The sequence below is a fragment of the Adiantum capillus-veneris genome, chromosome 5 (genome assembly GCF_014529385.1).
Source record: "Adiantum capillus-veneris isolate H3 chromosome 5, ASM1452938v2, whole genome shotgun sequence".
NCBI lineage: Eukaryota > Viridiplantae > Streptophyta > Polypodiopsida > Polypodiales > Pteridaceae > Adiantum > Adiantum capillus-veneris.
Genome location: NC_140935.1, coordinates 160,154,344 through 160,175,975, shown reverse-complemented (window position 1 = coordinate 160,175,975; position 21,632 = coordinate 160,154,344). Strand labels below are relative to the sequence as shown.

The 21,632-nt window shown below is 43.4% G+C and overlaps 2 pseudogenes; both read right to left on the bottom strand.

The window, feature by feature from the left end:
* Positions 1-10,801: 10,801 nt before the first annotated feature.
* Positions 10,802-12,473, bottom strand: LOC147458429 (uncharacterized; annotated as a pseudogene).
* A 15-nt stretch (positions 12,474-12,488) lies between these two features.
* On the bottom strand, positions 12,489-13,287 carry LOC147458428 (spermidine hydroxycinnamoyl transferase-like; annotated as a pseudogene).
* Positions 13,288-21,632: the final 8,345 nt, after the last annotated feature.

The window sequence follows — 21,632 nt, the reverse complement described above, 5'->3', positions numbered from 1 at the left end:
ATCTACAAGCCCATGATCTCCTAGATCATCATCATCATGTATATTAGTGTCAGCAGCACCCGTGGTGTCCTGATTTTGATATGCGTGCTCAAAATCAAAAGTGTGTGTAGGTGGGATATCCTCACTGGCCATGGTAAACACACACTAATGTAAAGAGAGAAAAAACGTCAACTTGTACCTTGTGAAATTGAAGTCTTTGTGTTTTGTATGCTCCACGATTTGCGTTGCATGCAAACCTCGCCTTACGGGAATTGTAGCGCTTCACATGTCGTTCATCGTAAGAACACCTTTCTTGCCTCTTCACAAAAACTCGTCGTTTTTGTGAAGGCTTTTGCTTACTTTGAAGCTACCTCCTTGAGGAAAAAAGAATTTTTGGAGGAAAACTTGCTTTCCTCCAAGAAGTGAAAAGGAAGGGTGAAACTATTTCCTTGAAGTTTGAAGCTTTCCCTTTCCTCCTAGCTTTCCTTTGAACACAAGTATGCTATCTTTCCTTGCTATATATAACAAGGGTCAATAGCTTGATGGTAAAGTGTTGGCCTCTTGCCCTCATGGGGTGGGTTCAACCCTTCTTCATGTAAGGGTTAAGCGGGCCTTCCTATGTGTGCAACCAACGGTGCCAACGAAAGACCTCAGAGACTCGGTGTCGTCGAGTTGTTGGTCGAGTTTGTATGGGTCGCCCGCCTTAGTTGCCCGTTGTGGAGGGCGTAGGTGGGGCGGCTGCGGTCGGCTCTCATTGTTTGTCCACTCACGTTGCGTGTAGGAAAATGTGCCTGTCTTCTTTTTGCTGCACATCGGATACGTCGATGTCTGCGGAGAGAAGCAACACATTGTATGCACATGCAACCCGCTTTTTCCCTCCTCCCAAAATAGCTCGAATACCAATGAAAGGGTGGTGGTAATGCGTGTAGCTAGTTTCCACCCAATCGTGCTATCATATAGCCTCCCCTTAACGTACACACTGTCCGACCATGTCGATGGCTTTGCCCGTAGGATCCATGTCCTTACAGAACAATACTACTGAAATGAGTAGAGACCGATTGAACCAACCAACATTGAATTTCTTATTGGCAAGAATCAATTTCTATGCACACCAAATAGAATTTTATAGCACAACACACATTTTGGTCTAATACATAAAGAAAATCTTTAATACATTTAACGTGTTTCCGTAAGTTCCAAATTATGCATACAAGAAAGGAGGCCTTAGGTTTGAGTCCACCTTGAAATCAAGGATATCTCCAAGCCAGAGGTCTCTCCATTTAATTAAATTGAATAGCCCTACACTTCCATGCTCCTTAAAGGTTAAAGATGGAAGCCTCTCTTGACAAATCTCTTTAAAAAAACATTATTTTCTATTTTGTATCAATTTGAAGCTACAATTCAATAGGCCCAAGAGTAGATTGATGGAAAAACATGAGCCCTCTTGATTAAGTATATGGAGCTTGAGGGGCTCACTATATGTAACACCCAATATCATGCCAGTTCAAGGACTTTTTATAAAGTTGCTCAGTTGTGAAATTTTCACCAATAAAAGAGGCCCTTTTGTGAAATACATTTTTTATTATAATGACACCCTCCCCCCCTCAAAATATGCAAGTTTGGAATAAGTGATTTGCAAGGCACTATTTTGTGGATACGCCCAATAGACTCGTGGAATCTTTTGTTGTAGGTGTCCACATGATGGGCTTTCTAATTTGGTACTTTGTTTATAAGAACAAGTTTGTTGTATAGGCTCATAGAAGTCCACTTCCTAGATACCTTATATTGAACCATATCTTGGAGGAGATCGCGTGATGTTGAATCTTAACTCAGATGGATATGGAAACTCATCTCTCTGATTAGCTCTTTTGATAGTCTCCAGTTTCATATTCACTCCTCATGATGATGAATTACCCTCTCTACCTCCCTATGAGGCATTTGTAAGTTTTTTTTTTTGTTGTAATTCAACACATGGCTTCAAACAACAATTCTAGAGAGCATGCACTTCCTAGTCCATGTGGCTGATGAAGTCATAGTTGTTTTGTGGGAACCTTCATAGAAGGCGCATGTTCTTCTTGGAGAGGTTCACAAAGACTTTAAAGGGATTTTTTCGTAGACTGGAGGCAAGATAAGCTTAAAAAAAGTGTAAATTAAAGCTCATGTGGCTTGACCCAAAGGAGTGGGTAGGGATACAACTTGAGATGTAGGAGATGCTTGAGAGAGATGGTGTGAGCACATGATTTGGAATTCATGGTATCATCACATCTTGGAAACAAATGCTATGAGACGCTACATCATGTGTTTGTAAGTGTTCAATCCCATTCAAATAAAATGTAGGTACTTGTATGATAAGAACTCTCTAGCGGCAAGGGATTCCATGTCACTTGAGACTGCAAAAGCTTGGAAAGGGAGAAGCTCCACCCCTCCTCCCACCCAACAAAAAGGGGCGACATGTGTCGTCCCGCTTCAAAATTCCTTTGCAGTGCTATAAGAAAAGAAATTCCCTAACTTGGATCCCTTGGATTTTCCTGTTACCAGGGAAATGGAGATTGGACATGGGTATCAGATGTTGAAGAGTTTATTCCCCTCTCCCAATGAAGGAAGCCATGGCTATTTAGTTGTGGAACGTGAAAGGATTGAAGAAGCACACCCTCTTACGGGAGGAAGTTAAAAAGGAGGAGGAACTTAATTGATGGGCCATCTAAGAGCATCATCTAGATGCTCACAACAAAAGAAAACAGGCATTGGGAAAGAGTGTTCTATGGAGAGGGAGTGGATGGGCTCAGCGGCATCCTCTCTATTGTAGACAAAGACCTGGAGCCCAAAAGCGGTCCTTAATCACCCCTTTGGGAGAGCCCTAGGAGTGCGAATTATGTGGGCAGACTAGCCTATCACTGTAGTCAACATCTATGGCCCTTGAAATGCAAAGGATAGAGCAAAATTGTAGATGCACTTGAGGGATTCCCTATTGAAGGAGAGTGGCTACTGATTGGTGACTTTAATATGGTGGAGAAGAGTAAGGAGAACACGCTCAGTCAGTCTCTTGGATAGCTCTTAAAAAACTAAATGGTGGGGTCTCTATGAGAAATGGGCTTTGATGAACCTTTGGTAGGTGGGTCCCTAGAATAGCACGCTGGGATTCACTTACACAAGCCTACATTATGCTTTCACGTCTTCCCGCCTTGACAGGTGCTATTGCTCTCACCAGGCTGATTTGATCTCGTTGCTACTTGAAATGAAGGAGTGTTGGACGATATACTATTACACATGGAACTCAAGAAAGCCAATTTGGTGGGTCAGACCCCCAAAGGGAGTAAGAAGCTTCTTGTTATTGGGGCACATCTCTAAGGACCCTCTGTTTAGAAGTCTTACCAAGAAAGCTTTGGGAAAACTCAATAAAGATGCTAATCTTGAAAATCCTAAAGCTTGGGACCTCTTTGCTTAAAGTATTCAAAAAGAGATAAAAAGCGCTGTCCCTCAAACGAAAAAGTCTAGGGAAGAGCATTTGAAAGTAGCTTGAAGAAGAGGTTGCTAGTATGACCTCTAAGCAAGCTTCTGGGATGGCCTCCAAAGAAGAACGCAAAAGGTGGCTGGAAGGGAAAATCAACTTGGCCAAGCAGCAACTCAGGGTCAAGAGGGCGAGACTGATATGCAGAGAGACCTTCCTCCAGCTAGAGGCCGCTAACCAAGCTCATTTTTTTAGTCCCTTGAAAATTAAGAAGAGCCGCGGCTTCGTCCACTCGCTCACATATGAGAATACACAAGACCAAGACAAAATGGCTAGGATGATGCTTGATCACCTTAGTAGAGACCCGTTCTCAAGTAGTGGATAAAGCTAGAGCGACCTTGCTTGAGAGTGTCAACAGGAATGTTTCCCCACCTAAAGCCAATCGTCTTGAGTTGGCCTTCTCTGAAGATGTATGCTCGCTTGCATTGCAAGCTCTTGGCAAGGAAAAATCCCCTGGTTGGGATGGTATGACCATTGAATTCTTCAAGGAGTTCGGGGAGGACCTCAATGTCCCGATCACGTATATGGCTAACCAGGCTTTGGTCAAGGGATACTTGGATTGCAATGTGAAAAGAGAGCTTATCAAGCCTATCCCAAAATAGGTTTGCTACTTTTGTACCTGAAGCACTATCATCCCATAACTATATGTCGGTGGCATACAAAATCATTGCCAATGCAGTTGCTCTTAGAATGACACCCCTCCTTGACAGTCATATTCCCTCATCAACACGGGTTTATCAAAGGAAGCTCAACATATGACAACATCTTGACAGAAATGGTTGGCATTGAGTACGCTACCTTCACAAAGCAAGAGTGCATTCTACTTCAGCTAGATCTGGACAATGCTTATGATAGGATTGTACGGTCCTTCATTCAAGCTATCATGAAACCATAGGGCTTTGGGCCGCACCTCTGTCAGCTTATACACACTCTGGGTGCTGGTAGCATATTGGATCTCTTATTTAATGATAGAATTGTGGGCTCCTTTGAAGCCAAAAGATCAATCAAGAAAGGGTGCCCCTAGCCCCGCTTCTCTTTGCTATTGGGTCACATCCTCTAATAACGATGCTCAAATATGATGATGAGCGGGGGGAAATACAAGGGTTAGCTTTTTTCGACAACAACCAGCTCCTGGCCAAGATGTTTGTGGACGACTCTCTGTTACCTGCCCTCAGGTGCTTAGGAAGGCCCTTGAGATTGTGCATAATTTCGTTGTGGCTTTGGGGTTGACGTGTAGTATTGGAAGTTGAGATTGATCTCCCTAACAAAAAATGACTCATTTAACCCATTGGTTTGGACAAGGGAGATTGTGTCTAAAGGTAGGTTACTTAGGCATCTGGGATCTCCCTTAGGGATGGACATTACTCATAAGCAAAGGTTCTGCTGGGTCCTTGCAAAGATTCATAGGAAAATGAGAAGGTGGGAGTATGTGTTGCTTCCCTTCCAGAGTCGGGTCAGAGTGATCGATTCATTTATGATTTTGTATATTGCCTTCACCAGCTCGCTCCTCAAAATATCCAAATGTAACTGGAAGGAGTTTTAAAGAAACCTGTTAAATTATTCTTATGGAAGAACAACACTAAAGCCTCAACACCGTGGCAATGGGAAAAGTTGGAGGTTATCACTCGACCGTTGGTCCAAGGTGGCCTTGGAATCCTCAACCTTGTTGTTCATGTGGAGGCCCTGTGTGCCAAGTTTGTGGTCTCAATTGCAAACCAAGACCAATCTTGGGCTATCATGACCAAGGATATGATAGACAAGGCAAGTCTTTGCTATGAAGGTGGCCAGTGGAAAGGGATTGAGATGCACCACAAACTTCTAGCCCAAGGGTGGGCTCGCATAAGACTGAGTGGAATCACGGGAGAGCTGGTGCAAAAGTGTAATAGAGAAACCTGGGCACTAGAATGGAATGAATTAACCAAATACTTCCAGAACTCCATCTCCCACTAGTCCCCCTGCTCCCCTTTCCTTCTTCTTACTTAGGGCTGTTGTCATGGCTTTTGTCTTTGGAATCTGATTTGGATTTTTCTCCCCCTTGATGTTTGTCTACCTTCTTAAAAAACTTGCTAGCATTTTTCCGGCGAGGAGGGAAGATTCTAGAGGTAACCATAGTGTGATAAATAACTTTAATTATGGACCTGGGCCCCTATGCATTAACATATTCTCACATATCTTCACACAAAGTTGTGAAGTTGGCATTGTTCAAAGATATCTATTATTTTGTAGACACTATATTTGAAATGTAAGTCCCAAACTTATCTAAATTTTTTTTAATAGACTCATCTCCTTCCAACTTGAGACTTCTCCAAGCAGTGAGGACATCATCCTTTGCTTGATTAATGAAGAATTGTGATTAAATAGAAAGTCTGTACTACTTCCAAGTCCTTGATGCTTCTCCTTGAGCTTTGATACTAGCAGTGAAGGAATGTGTGAGCCTAATGGGTTGTTTTAGGGTCCCTAAAGCCCCTCCTAGGGTCAAAACAACATAAAACACGCATATAGACACTCAAAACAATGATTTAAGACCTCAAACTCGTAGTTGAAAACCTACACCGAATCTTGAATGATTACACTTGAATGGAAGAGCAAGGTAAGATGAACAGAATGCAATAAACAAATCTGAATTTGGATTACCGTAGCCACAATGGCGAAGATTACAAGTTGGAACAAGAAGGAGCTCTCAAACGTACACAGTCTTCTCAGTTTTCCATCAAAAAGATCATGTTCAAACTTACCAAAAAATGACCTTTATAGTTTAGGTCTTTACAAATGGCTTGTCCGGCCAAAAGCTCCTAAACTTCTAACTGGCTCTCTAATATACATTTGCTACCAGAAGAATAATCATAAATCCTTTGACAAGTTCCTTACAGAGATGCTTCCTTACAAAAGAATTTTACAATGGTTTCTCATAAAAATATGATCCTTCTATGGAAACGGCCGCTTGTTGCTTCGTCCGCCAAACACTCCCTCCTTCCTTATCCTTGCACGCCCTCGTGCATGTTCAGTGCTTTGGTCGTTGATGTGGCTCCAATGAAGCAAGTGTTGCTGAAAAACTTCTTGTTCGAAGAGCAGCTTCTAGTGCTTCTTGATGGTGTCTGAATGGATTTTCAGATAACGTGTGTTGGTATGCTACGTACCGTGCCTTGAGGTCCTTTGCCATAGGATGGAAAATCCTTGAGTCAATTTCGAAGAATCCTGTGACGAAGGCCTCTTCGAATGTCCGCAAGTAGTGTGAGGGCAGGTACATTAGCCTGGAGTACATTGCTATCAAAATGTGTCGTGGCGGTGAATCTTGGAGATTCTAACAGATCCCTCTATATCCTTCCAAGAACAGATTCCACGGATAATTGTCGCCTTCAGTGTCTTTAAACACTTGGATTCAGGTGACGATCATCCGGGCTATCTTTACTAGTTTTTGACACGCCACGTCGGGGACATCCCGGAACAATGTGACTGTCAAATTCAGTGTGTTGACCATGTAGGCTACTGTAGGGGGCTGCTACGCTGTCAAGACTAGGTAATTCAGTTTTTGCGGCCTTGAGCCTTTCCATGTGGTGAAATCCTTCCACGTGCGTCTTCGAGGGACTGGGCACAAAGTAGGATCTATTTGCATATGTTGAGGAGCGTTGTGGTAGTTGGTTAGATCCTGTGGCCGTTTGTCCAACCACTTCTGCCTCCACTTTGGGTGGTCGTCGACAAGCATCTGGGCTTCTTCCCCTGTTAGTGCAATGCCTTCGTAACCCCCATTTTTTTTCCGTGGCAGAACTGGCCGCATCTTTTCTTTCCACAGAATTGCTTCATGGCATAACAGAGGAAACGGGAGGTACTCATGGCCAAATCCTTCCACCTGCTCTTCTGGCTGTAAGTAGGCCAGGGCCGGTGACTCCATTATCTTCTTTTCATAGAGCATATACTCCTTTGCTGGCCCCTCTGGCATGTCCTTAATGCTCTCATTGAGCTCCTCTTATATCCAGATCTGGCCCTTCAAATTCATGCTCCTGTTGCCCTTGATGTGATGTTTCAGGCAAATCAGACACTTGTTGTCCGGGCAGCAGTTGCGGTTGACTCTGGGCTTTGTCTGCTCCGATTTGTTGTTGAAAAATCATATCTTCTTTTTCCTTTAGCAGTGCGTCATCGATCTGCTTTTGAGTCTGTAATTCGACGCTTCCTTGAGCTAGTTGCTGTTCCAGTTCTTTTAGCTTTCGCTCATTTGCCGCCGTCTGGGCCACCATTCCTGATACGAGCAGCTATCTTTGAAGCTTTTCTTGCTCTAGCTCCGCTTTTAGTGCCGCTATAGTGTTCACTGCTGTGGCATCGTCAGATGTGGAGACCAATGCTCCAACAGGTTCCTGATTCGCCATCAAAGTTGTCAGAGTGCCTTTGACAGTATTGTATGAACTGTTAAGTCTCCGAAATCTTGCGCTCTCGTAAGCAAGCTGCTCCGTTACTTTCTGTACTCTTGCCGTCAACTCTTGTCATTCCTTTTCTTTGGCGGTCAAATCTGTCCTGACGTCCACCAAATCTTTGATCAGAGACTGAGCCTGCTATCGCCCAAGGTCTCTTCCTCCGTTGTGAGTTCTAGTTGCGCTCTCAGGCTCTCTAACTGCTCTTGCCCAGATGCTTGCTTTTGTTGGGCCTCCTGTACCTGTCTTTCCTTTTCACTCAGCACCACGTGCTGACACTGGAACTGTCTTTTTAATTGCTTTAAAGTTTGCTTGTAATCAAAACCAAGCTTCGTGGTATCCGATTGCTTCTGTAGGAGGTATAAACTCCTTTTGCGAGGTTGAAGGAGGAGGAGGTGGCTGTTTTTTGTTCGATGGAGAAAGAGGAGGAGGAGGAGGAGATTTTGGCGAGGGAGGAGGTGATTTGGGCGAGGGAGGAGGTGGGCTTGCTTCTTCTCGTACATGCCTCTTTTTGGAAGCATCTTCCTCTTGTTGCGAAGTAGATGCTTCTGCTTTTCTTTTCTTTAAAATCCTGATGATTCTTTGGCGGGTGAGATCCGCCGCCCGCCGCGCTTCCACATTCCTCTCTCTGTGGATCTTCTTTAGCTGCTCTGCTTTGTTTGTTTCGTCAGCCACATCTTTCTCCTTCGTTCCTTCAGTGGACTGCGAAGAAATGTCCACTTCTGCAGCCTTTTGCTCTGCTTCTAACCTTTGCTTCTCCGCGCGTATGCGAGTTGCATTTTGTATTCTTTCTTGCCTTTCTCTCTCGAATCTTCTTTTTTGTGTTTGTTGTGTTGCAGCCGCTCTAGCCTGTCTGTCAGCTCGTAACTTGGTTCTTCTTTCCTCAACTCTTTGTTGAGATTCTGCATATGCTTTTTGAAGGTCCGATTGCAGTACTGCACTTCCCTCCCTTCTTTTTCTCTCGAGCGGCTTTGTGGAGTCTTCCTCCTCGCTTTCTTCAAATTTTGATGGCCCTTTGTCCTTCGACTCTTGAGATTTTCCTTCTTCATCTGTCTCAGTTTTTTCTTCATCACTCGAGCTTTTGTTGGAGGCCTTTGCTGAGCGCGATGATGTCGCGCCAGGGGTCGTCCTTACTAAATAAGCGACCAGCTTTGCTTTCTTGATCAGGGCTGTTTGAGAGCTGGCAGCTGGCAGATTGTCAATCATTCCCAAGGCTTGATATGCTATTCTTGTTAGCATCGGCCGTGCGTTCGTGTAGCTTTTGTTTTTTGCCGAGATTTTCAAATTTGCTTCGATCAAGTTTTCCAAAATGTAAGAACCGTAGTCGCAGCGAATGGTTCTATTTTCGGCTGTCGCTAGAGCCATGACCACGACAATGTGCAGGATTGGCTCGGTGTAGCGAGGAGGCTTTTGTACTCTGAAATGCTCAGAGATCAATCTCATCGGCAATTCCAGCTCTCCGTATATCATGTCACTGTATTTGTATTTGTTTCCTTTTGCTTTGACGAATGCCTTCTCATTATTCAGTGACTTTGTCTTCGTCAGCAAATCGTGTTGCCCTGGGAGGAAATGCAAAGCTTCGTTGATAATTTCTTTCGTGATCTTTACTTTCACCTTCGATCCATCCTTGTCCGTGAGCATTTCTTGCCCATCATATTGTATCGAGCGCATGAGCTCGTTGGCCCTCATGTAATCTGTTCCCCATGGCTGTAATCTGAAAAATTGCTCTGAGTGCACAGTTCGCACTGCCTCTATTACCTCCGGCCTTTGGTGGAGGTTCCATATCTCTCGTGGCATGATAGTTGTCTTTACCATGTCACCATCAGCATCCTTAAACTTTGAGATGAATATGTGGACAGAGATCTGAGCTAGTATTTCATCCGAGATGTGAGCCTTTTCATTTGTAGCGAGCTCCTCCACTTCATATGGTGTTGCTGTCCACTGCCTTTCTTTCTTTTGGCGAGGCATTCTGTGTCAAGAGAATCACAAGCTATCAGGATTTTCCCTTCGCAATCAATCGCATTTAGACTTTTAGTAAAAAACAGTTCAAAAGTTAAAACTGATCATAACTTGCACAAATTTCATCCATTCTTGTCTATATTTCACCAGTGGGACTAGGAAGATTAGAGCTATGACTGATTAAAATTTGAGCCAATTTTGGACCTGAGGTACACCGATCGCGATCGTAGTACAGAGGCCAAAATTAGATTTGATCACATGAGTGGGTTGCTGATAGTTGGAGGGTCATTTTGGTCCACTCTGTGTTTCATTTGAACCACTTTTGAGTTTACAGGTCCCAATTTTGGGTTACAAGGGAGTTTTGGACTAGACTTTGTCTTTTTATGAGTTTTTGATGCAAAGTTTCAATCATAAGTAAAGTTTGCCATGGCATTATACAAAAAAAAATATTCTTTTCATCCTCAACAAAAGTATTCAAATTTCACTCCCAATAAGAATCCAGATTTTTTGATCGCATAAGCTTAGAAACAAAAACAAAAAATGGACATGAATCCATAATAGGCATGTATTATTTATCACAGCTTATCATGTATTCCATATCGTCCAATATCTAAATCTTGCTAAGTCTTCTCTCATTTTATCTGAGGCATCTAAAGAAGCTCAAGAAAAAAACGAGACATCATCGCAAATCCCCCCCTTGTACACAAGCAAACAAAGCATAGCAAAAATCTTTTTTTTGTTTATTGCCCTGACAAGAAAAACAAAAACCGCTATTAACACAAGAAAAAACTTGACACACGAACATTGGATTATATCTAACCCGAACCCTATCCCACATCAACAAAATATGCAACATAAACTCCTTTTGCTGCTCATTCTCAGCATGTGACAAGTCCTAGCACGAAAGCAACAATTTGGATGAGGCGTGGGAGCAAGGAAGATCTTGGAATCACTATTGCCAAAGGTACTCCTCACAATCACAGGAAGAAAATGAAATGTACAAAAGGATCCCGCCTGAGCTTGGCACACACCAGCATCGAACGAGTGTCTACAATCTCCGAACCAGACTGCACACATCAACACACAAATTAGTAACAATAACCAAATGCACATTCCAATAATCTGCAAATCTCATTCAAGAAAATGAAGCGCAGAAGTGCTCTTCACTCTCACCATGAGAAAAAGCACCATCGGGATCAAAGTACTACTTGGTTAACATGCCATAGCACAAGAGATGAACAAATACAATTTAATAATAATGTATAGGGAAACGGGTGAGAACATGAGAGCTTCTTCTTCTTTTCACCGAACAATACCTAGCAGTGAAAGGATTTTTATTAGAATCAACACCCTTTTCCTCCATTTCCAACGATGAGCAAACTGACAGCGGCTCAAAAGCATTATGAGAATTTCACCGACCTTCAGACCCTAAGAATGGAAAGCTTTTCAACTGAAAACAAATAACATGGCCCACACACAACCGGCTCACAGCCAAGACCACACCACCTGAGAGGCCAGCACAAACAGAGCAAAGCACATGGCCAAAAATGTCCACCATGCAATCTTCAAACAAGACTGCACATATTGTGAGAAATTACACTAATTAGGCTGATCTGCGTTCAAACAAGCTACATAATCATGAAACTTCGACTGGCAGCATGACGGAAATACCAAACCTGTAGGATGAGGAGCCATATCCCAATGCTTCATGGCTTTAGACTCGCTATTGATGCTAGGTGCAGATGACGACATCACCTTAACAAGCTGATGACAGATCTGGAGTACTGCCTTGACATTGACATAGAACATCATCTCGCAGCCGTCCCCTTCATGGTGGAGCTGAAGAATCATCTACTCAACCATTAGGTCTGGGTGAACAAGCTTCTCTTCTTCTGCAAGGAGGTCTTTCACAATGGCAACTATCGATCCAACACCGTTGGCTTCCTCATTGTGCAGGCCTTGAAAGACAGCCAGCAGAAGTGAGCACGACCTTCACTAGCAAAGATGGGCGGTGGTGTAGAGGTGTAAGAGCATTTTTCACCCCTCAGGAACCTTCGATCCTTTGCACTTCCTCTTTTCACCTACATTTCCATCATCAAAGCAACAAATCACAAAAATAACCTAAGCAAACATATTATTACCTAAACCAAGTGCGTTTTCGGTAGCAAAACCCCAACCGCCTGCAACTTTGTCGATTTAGGATTGCGCAACGTAGGGGAAAGAAAAACCATTACACAGTCACAAGCCGAGATCTCTCTCTCTCTCTCTCTCTCTCAGCCCCACCATGGTTGACTCATGCACAAGGAATGCAAGATCTGTGCCTATGCCAAGGACATTCCCAAAGCAAGCACACAATACTAGCAGTGAGATGCGGGAGTGACACTTGATTGGCGCAAAAACGAAGGTTGAATCACCAGGTGGAGATTTCCTGGAAGAGGAGGTTTGCTTCCAAAAGTGCACGTATGTGACTCAAAAGAAGTGAAGCCTTCACATGCCTCACTCTTTAGTTTCTTGATTGCAGAGGTAGACAATGCGAACACATATTGCACCAAGGGGTCAGGCTTGGTAAGGGACTTGCCACCATTTTCAGGACTTGGTTTTTGAGCTCTTGTCATCAAGCCCATTTTCTCCATTTTTAGAGCCAGCATTAACGTCTTCCCTTCCACCTTCTGATGTATTTGCTGTTAAAGAAGCAGCTTCGTCATGATATCCTTCTTCTTGCTTGCCAGTGTATTTGCTTTGTCCAAAGTCCTTGGATCACCTACTTCCATCCTTTGGACCTTTTCATCCAATCTTGAATCATCTGCCTCCACAATAAGGTCCTCACTGATCTACAAATCAAGGCTCCATGTGGCTTTTGTTGGTCCAGATGGTTCGTGCACCGCTAGCCTATTGTGTATAGGGGTTAGACTCAAGGGAACCACTCTCGAGCACTCTCCCCATGACACCATAAAGTCCCATAAAGACTGCCCATCTGCGACAACATGGCTGTGTGCAACGACAAGTGCAAGGCCGCCATACCAGAACAGGGTGGCTTGCTGACATTCAAGGACAATTCTCTCTCTCTCTCTCACACACACACACACACACACACACACACACACACACACACACACACACACACACACACACACACACACACATGCACATGCACACACATGCTATATATTACCTGAATGGAGAGAAGGGGACTGGAGAAGAGGCACTCTCCCTTGTGATCTGGTTGTTGGCACAACTGATCAAAGAAGGGCTTCATCTGAAAGCCGTCTTCAGTAAGCAGGGAAAGGGGCATGTCCATGGAGGCCTCTACAAATTGGACTCTGGCATCGTTGCATTCAATCAAGAGCCTGTGGGGAGGGTTGCACCCTTGACGAGGCGGCCACAGAAGGGAAAGTACTGGACCAAGCAGAAAGTAAGACTGTTTTTGAGCTGCCGCATTAGATCCGGAGCCGATAGGACATGATCATCACCATCGTTTTGCAATGGTAGTACATGGGGGTGCGGGTAGAAGAGGGGCTGGAGGTTGTAGTTGACCTCCTGCTAGATGATATCAAGGCAGGAGAGGAATAATGGTGGGGAATGGAGGGGATAGTAGGAAGGACAGTCTCTCTGTCTAATATCATCCCCTTCGGTGGCACGGAGGGGGAGGTGGCACCATTGATTGTCCATGAATCTGCAGTCATTCTTCAGCAGTCTGGTGCTCTGTGGGCGCCCTAGAGCTGTGGGTGCAAGCCTGATGGGAGACGGAGAATCAGGCTTTGAGGCAACACATAGCAGCTCTGCTTATTCAGACCGCGCATGTGTTGTAAACAGCTTTTCAAACCGAGAAATGCAAGCCAACCCCAACCAGCTATTGCAGCTATGGTGATGTTCACATCTAGGTTTTGAATAATGCAGCGGTCAGGCATACTCTATGCTCAATACTCTCTCTCTCTCTCTCTCTCTCTCTCTCTCTCTCTCTCTCTCTCTCTCTCTCTCTCTCTCTCTCTCTCTCTCTCTCTCTCTCTCTCTCCCTTTCCTCCCTCATCCTCTCCATTCCATCATTTTCTTGAGATGCTGCAAACAATGAATACCCACTACCCCACTTGTGAATCAAAAAGTTACGAATTAAAAAAATTAACTCTCCTTTTTCATTAGCAAACAAGAGGAAAAAAAGTGATAAAATGAGGCCTGCAACCAAGAAGACGAGACTATAGTAAAACTTACCCTCTAAAATACCCTTCAAATTTCAAAAATTCCTGCGCAGGCTCTAGGCTAGGTAGATTAAAATTGAAACCTAGATAGAATTGCCAACAAGCACGTGGGTGAACACACACACACACACACACACACCCAAGTCTTAGGCTGGGTTCAGACTGAACCGGTAGAAGAAACAAGCCTTCGCAAATCTGCAGCCGCCTAGTGTGAACAGTGTGTAGGAGGAAAAGTGAAAAAGTGAAGGGGGCCGAGAGAGGCCATCAACTCTTCCGAGGGGGGGGGGGGGTCGGAAGAAAAATGGAGGGCCCGGCGGAAGAGTGCCTAAACTCCAACCAATCAAATTTCACCATGGAAGATCGACGCCCCTTTTAATTTTTCTTCCGCCACCTAGTCTGAACCCACCCTTAAACTGTTGAAGGCTTGTGTTACACACGGTGAGGGTCGATATTGATCTTGAGGGAGAGAGTGAAGAGCGTAGCAGTGTCCATAGCATTTTGTTTAACTTGTAGGTGTATTCCAAGGTTATAGTACAATCAATACTATAAGGTTATAAAAAGGGAGTCATCCCTATGGCCTCACCCCTTTGGGGTAGGCCAAAAAGGGAACACATCACTATGGCCTTAGCACTTTGGGCAGACCAAAAATTCTTGTAAATGTTATCTCTCTCTACACTATAGACAAAGAGGGAGGGATTCGAGCCCCGCCCAACCCCTGGCACGCAAGAGGCGGAGTGTAATTCTCCTATGAGAGCCAATGTGCTCTGCAACTTGACACACAATGAGACAAGGCGCATGAGAGAGAGAGAGAGAGAGAGAGAGAGAGAGAGAGAGAGAGAGAGAGAGAGAGAGAGAGAGAGAGAGAGAGAGAGAGAGAGAGAGAGAGAGAGAGAGAGAGAGAGAGAGAGAGAGAGAGAGAGAGAGATTGGGGGGTCCATCAGAGACGATGCCTTCACTCATCACCTCCACAGTAGTACAAATTATGATCCCAAGATACATACATGAAGCTTCTCCACCATAGACATTCCTTCTTTATATCAATTTGAGTATACAAAGCAGCGTTCCTAAGTAAAGTTGTAAGCTCGCACATCCTATTTTGAGACACATTCTTAATTTTTTTGATTTGTGATTGACACACACGCTGCCTAATATTGCACTTTTTGACATGTCCGATCGCTCTTTTGTGGCACGGGCCTAAGAGAAAGCTCTATCATTTTGTAATGTAAGCCCATATCACACCAAGGCAATGGACGCAGTTGACCTAGTGGAGCTTGGGCGGCACCTGGAAAAGGTGTGCTGAGCGTTTTGAGCCTTTGTCATAGAAAGCATGAACGAGTGTGTGTATCAAATAGGAGCTGATTACAATGATGGTTGTAAAGGTAGTATCGTGGGTGCAGGAGAAGCTCTTGATCATTCCATTGGTGTTGCTATTGAGTTTGCATATGAAGAAGAATAAGAGAAGAGTGACTTGGATGATGTGCAAGAAGACAACAATAATTAAAATGAGGGTGCAAATGTGGAGACAAAGGCTATGAAGATGGTGGTATTGATGATGATGATGTTGAAGAGACTAATGAGGGCCTGAATGTCCAAGATATTGATGCCTAGTGGCTACATAGAAGAAGATTAGTCAAGTTTATGGTAGCATCGACCCCGAAGATTCTAGAAGATTCTAGAAGCTGTTTGAACAAGTCTTAAAGATGTTAGCTAAGGGAGAGGACAAGGAGGTACCATATTTTCTCATTGGTATAGCTATCTTAGTTTGCTAGTGGAGTAAATTAACTCTTTGAAATACCAAGAAAAACACCCTCATGTGAAAGATTCATTAATTGGCTTGTTAGGGCATGTGTCTTATGGCATAAGCACTTAATATCCCCCCTCCCCCCCCCCCCCACGTGGTAGGTTCCCCCCTCCCTTATGCATACAGTACGAGCATGAAATAATGGGGGGCTACCCCTATTGTATACGCTTATGTCTGACCTCTAAAAACCCCCCTCTTGTACACTCACGTGATACCATACAGAAATCCATAGTGAATCCCCTAGGAGCCACTGGAGGCTATGGGCTTGGGAGAGTTGTCCATTGGCACGAGTGCATTGGGGTCTTGGAGAGTGGTTTTGGAGGGACCCTTTCACCTCAGCCAACCATCCAGGCATCCCTTTCTTTCAGTACATTGTTTGACTGGGACGTCACATACTGGCAACATAGAGAGAGGCTCGTCCTGTTGCAACACCTCATTGGTAGGAGGAGGGTCTCACATCTAAGTTCCTGTGAGATTTTTGGGCGAGGTTGTGGGACGGCAGACAGCCACGGAAAGTCACTTTGTTCCAGTGGCTAGTTGCACATTGAGCTATAACACTCGGGAGATGGCTTGTACATACGGTAGCATGTGCAGCTTGTCACCATCCTGTAGAGAGTCAGCGTCATTGTCTTTGGGACTTTCCTATGGCAGAACAAGTTTGGCTTTGTGTCCTTTGGCTGATTCCAGCTCTTTCCACAACACGACAATACACTTGGGGGGCAGCTGCTTGGTCCACTCTCACGGGCCCGGCACTACAGTTTGAGCTATCCTCCACTAGCAGGATGATAGTGATGTAGGGTGGTCGTCCTACACTCCAACCTGCTACATAGCTTACTTCACACGAGTGGTGCATTGAGAGAGAGGAGTGTTGGGAGCTTGTCTATGGCCTGACACTCTGGTTCATCTGGCAAGCCCGGTACTTCAGCATCTTTGAGGCTCAGGGATAGTTCAAGAACTTTGGCTAGAGCTATAATCCATACTCTTAGGGGATAGTTTGAGAGACTCCAGAGAATCTCCAATCGCATGTGAGAGTGTAGAGAGGATTTCCTTTCACTCTGGCACCCTGGGCCTTTCTTGACCATGGTCCAGGGTGTGCTCAAATGGCACTACCGTCCACCTGTGTGGCTTTTCCCTCCTCCCATCTCCTGATTTAGCCTCATTGTACATATGATCTTTTTTCATTGGGAGAGTCTCCCCTTATGATTGTTGTAGTCCTCTCTAGTAGAGGTGCTTGTAGCTCTATGGGTAGTTTCATTAACTAATAAAAGGATCTTTTTCTTGGAAAAAAAGAAAAAGAAACGGAACTTTCCAAATCAAGGTTTCCAAAAGAGTCCAAAAGCATATCGAAAGGTCCAAAAATATGTCAAAGTGAAAATTTGCAATTTGAACCTAGGGTTTGACTTTCAACTGACTTAGTTAAGTCCAAACCACACAAAAATCATTTATCCGGTGTCAAGGCACCAAAGGCAAGTTGTGTGTCAAGCTTCATCACATTCTTCCATTGTGATACATGGATCGTGATCCATGCCTCCCTGTCACAAATTGAGACCGGATTTATACCATAGCTAGATCTAGTCCTGCAAGGGTGCTTTTTCTTAATGTATTTGAGATCGTGTAGACTATACTAGAGTAGAAACCCTATTGTAGGAGACCAAATTAGCAACATTTTATAGAAGAGAGTGTGATTAAGGTATCATTGCCTCCCTTAGAGCCAATCCTAAAGAAAAGTGTGTTTGATACATCATCAAAAATATATTATACCTACATGAATGATATTAAAGAAACCTGTTGACAGCAAGCTTGTAATCTTTATTCATGTGAAAATGTATCATCAAGGAATTTCTAGCAAATAAGTCTGAGAACAATTATCTTTTCAAGTTTGACTCAAGTTGTCTTTACATTGGATTTAATAATGTACACTCTAATGTCCAATTATATCCGTTGATTTTAGTAGCTCTCATTTACAATTGAGGGGAGCTCTCAGGGGCTTGATTATCATGACTGGAATGTAAAGGCTCACTTTGGGATGGTATAGTGTTAGAGTTAGTAGGAATAAAAGGTGAGAGAGGAGGTCAATGAGCAGCCTCGACAGCTTCAGATATTGATGGTGTCTTGTCATGCTCAGGAGACGGTTTGGGGGTTGGGTGATGGGTTTGGGTTGAGGAAGAGATTGTGCAGTGGCCTCGTCTTCCTCGGTAAAATTGGGTATCACATAAAGACTAGAGGTTGAGAATCCACAAACACGAGGGGAGGCAGGTTCAGGAGCTTGGTGTGTCATTGGTTGAGGCGTTGCTTCGTACCTCCAAGGTGGAGGCCAAGGTTGTGGTCGTGGTTGTGGAGGGACAAACTCATCGACGGCTCATAGAGGACGTGTCTCCATAAGATTGATCATATTCTGGATCATTGTTGTCCTAAATGCCTCCACATGGACGTTCAAATAATCTGCTAGGTTCCTTGCCTACAAATGAATTCCCTAGCTTTTATATGTAATTCAAAGAAATCATGTGTGCAAGGATTAAAAAAGTAAAACATTGCACTTACACTTCTATGCTCCTCATCATAAATGCGTTCCAGAAGAAGCTCTGCATTTGCAAGAACTCTCCATCCACAAGAATGCGCATCGTCTTGTTTTGGGACCTTGCAACTCAAAATTAGCATATCTTCCCAAACATTGTCTTGGGTCAATGCTTCCCATGAAGCAACAAGTTTCTGAACAGACCTACAAGACATAGCATAAGGTGACCACACGTTGCATCGATATTGCAGAATCAAGAAACAAGTAACTATGTACCTTCAAACATTTCCATGAAAACCATGTGCAGAATTTGCAAGGTAGAAACACTTGCACTCAATGTTTAGTCCAACAAGGCTCCAATGTGAACTGATTGCACAAAATAAGGAATTAGTTTGCTATTCATAGTATACAAAATATTGAAGAATAGGGAGATAAAAAACACTTACTTTTTGTTGTAAGCTAAAAGTAAAACTTTTGTCGTGTCCATGTTGACTCGTTGAAATCAATCAACGACTTCTATCAGGGAAATGGACTCCGAATTAAGCACGCTTGGCAGCTGTGTGTCCAAAACGGTTACCTCGGATTGTTGATTCCATGCAAGGTTAGAAATCAACATGCTGCAAATTGAGAAAATTATTTGATGAGGATCTCCAATAAGCCAGAATCAAATAAATACGTTTACAAAAATAATATAACATACCAGAGACCGAAATTTATAATTTGGTCCGTAAGCTCCCTCACACTATTTCGAAAAACAACTATCTCTTGAGGGCCGAAATAAGAATACAAAATTTGGCCCCAGACAAAAAGTGCTACGTCGAAAGTTGGGTCGAGGAAACATAGGGTCTCATTGTTAGCTTGGTCAATTACTGCTAATATCTCCCATTATATTGGGCTGGGGACTTTTTGTGTGGGAACTTGTACTACCACCTAGCATAAGCTGTCCTATTGGCTTCTTTGTGGGTTTTAACACTTACATCTTTTACCTTGACCTCTGACTTTGAATGCTCTGATGAGCCCGCATCCATCCCTTTCTCCTCTTCCTTCTATGACACTCTCTGCACCTCTGATTTGACATAAACATAAAAATTATAATTTTAGTCTCCTTGAGATTTTAAAATGATCACTCAGAGCAAAAACGAGACCAAACGGGAATTATTTTTATAAAAAGCAGTTTTGTAAATACACCGAGGTAGTACGGGAAAGTCATAATTATGTCGAGACATTACGGTGCGGCATAGTCTAGCTAAGGTTCCATTAGTTAGCTGAATACTATTCAATTGGCCAATTTTACTATAAAAATTGAATGGTAAGTGGGAGAGTTGACCACCAAAAGCAAAGGTATATTTTTAGAAAACTCCCAAAAAGCATGGAGCTATTCCTAGCTGTGAAACTAGCACTACCTTTAGCTTGGGGCACACTTTGAGCAGTTGGAAAAAATATAAACTGACATAGACACCTCGGTTTTCAATGTCGTCTGTCGCGTGTACTACTGCAAGGCTATACATATCTATTATACAGAGTGGTGCAAGCTCTTCATCACCATCATTATAAGCTCTTCTCTCTTGTATACTAGAAAAACAAGAAGAAGAAGAAGAAGAAGATTATTCTTTCTCTACTTGCTTACTCTCTCCTCTCTTGTTTTACGGTGGATGCGATCTTCAGAAGATCTTGTGCTGAATACCTCTTCGTAGCTCTCATCACCACTCTCTTGAAGCAAAGCAAGAAGCCTTTCAACAACCCCTAATCGATTCTAAAGTACGGTGTCAATTTTTTGACTGCAAGCTCCTTGGAGAATCACTGTATAGATTCACCGGATGGGCAAACCCACTTAACCAATTGAAAATATTGATAAAAATTGATGATAAACGTATTTAGGTCTTTGTTATCACCTCACAAATGCGAATTATTAATCATTCCATAATCGATTTTACCTATGCGTGTAAGGGTGCTACCAAGGGGAAGTACCATATGACATCGTGAGTTAACCGAGATGTTTATGTATGATTTATGGTTTGTTTTGGTGAGTTGATTTCAGTTATTAGATGCCCATAAACTTTTGTGGAGGTATATGGTTAGATAGCTTGAACCGCATAGGCAGATATGATTAAAGTGGCTTTCTTTTTGGGTAACCGTTTGTTGTGTGAGTATCATATGTGGAAAGTGATGTGATAGAGTGCTAGTATATGTTATGGAGCTGAGCTTGATGCATTAGTTTGAGGTCAAATAATTTCATTTTCATGTTATACATTCTCCCAAAAATGTTAAAAAAGTTGTTTTTTGCATATGTGTGAAGTTATGGTTTATGGTTGACCTAAAGGTCGGAGCTATTTTGCATCATGTTTATGGTGATGGAATGCTATCATATGGTGTGTGGAACCTTATGGATTGATTTGGATGCCTCATGTGCATGGTTATGATTGCTTTCCACACATTGGACACCTTCACTTTGGTGATTGCAGGGATTGTCAAAATGTTGTCCATTCTCTTGTGAGATAGATGAACTGGAGCAAGTGTCTTGTCGTACTTGAAGCATAACAGCCTAAGAGAATTGATATCCTGGGGTATCACTGTCACTCTGTGAGCATGAGCTATGAGGATGTAGCTACCTTGGAATAGCTCGATTAAAAAGTCCTCGGCTGCCTCGTGGAGGCAGCCCATTGCACTTCTAGCCCACTAAAAATCCACATTCGTGCTCTCACAAATCTGGCAAGCTACTCTTTGGTAGGGTAACTTAGGAATAGCCAGAGAGATACTCCTGTGGAGTTTGTGTAGCTCAAGAAAAACGCTTTGGTTCTACTCGTACCTCAACTACGTATTGTTGCTCGAAGATTAGGCAAGGTTTTGCCTGTAACTCTTGAGGATGAAGGTTGGTTGTCTTGCGGGTAAACCTTCCTTGCGGTCTACTTCGTGCGAGCCATGGAAACAAGTATTCATTGTGGAAATTGTTGTGGGGAAGAATAAGAAGAAGATTGAGCAATGAGAAGGTTAGGTCGTAGAAGATGACTCGGAGAGGTGATGACAAAGGTCAAATAGCACTGGGGTATACGGAAATAGAAACGTTATATATGCACCAAGGACATCATCATCATTACTAAATGTGGGATATAAAATAAGACGGCAGCCACAATTAATTGAGTCGCTCCTCATCATTGGGAAGAGTACATCACCGCATGAAGGACACGAGGCATACTGTATGTCGAATGGGGCACCAGGTCAACTATGTGGTTGTCGCGGCACACCATGATATGGGATGGGCCTTGATCAACCAAAC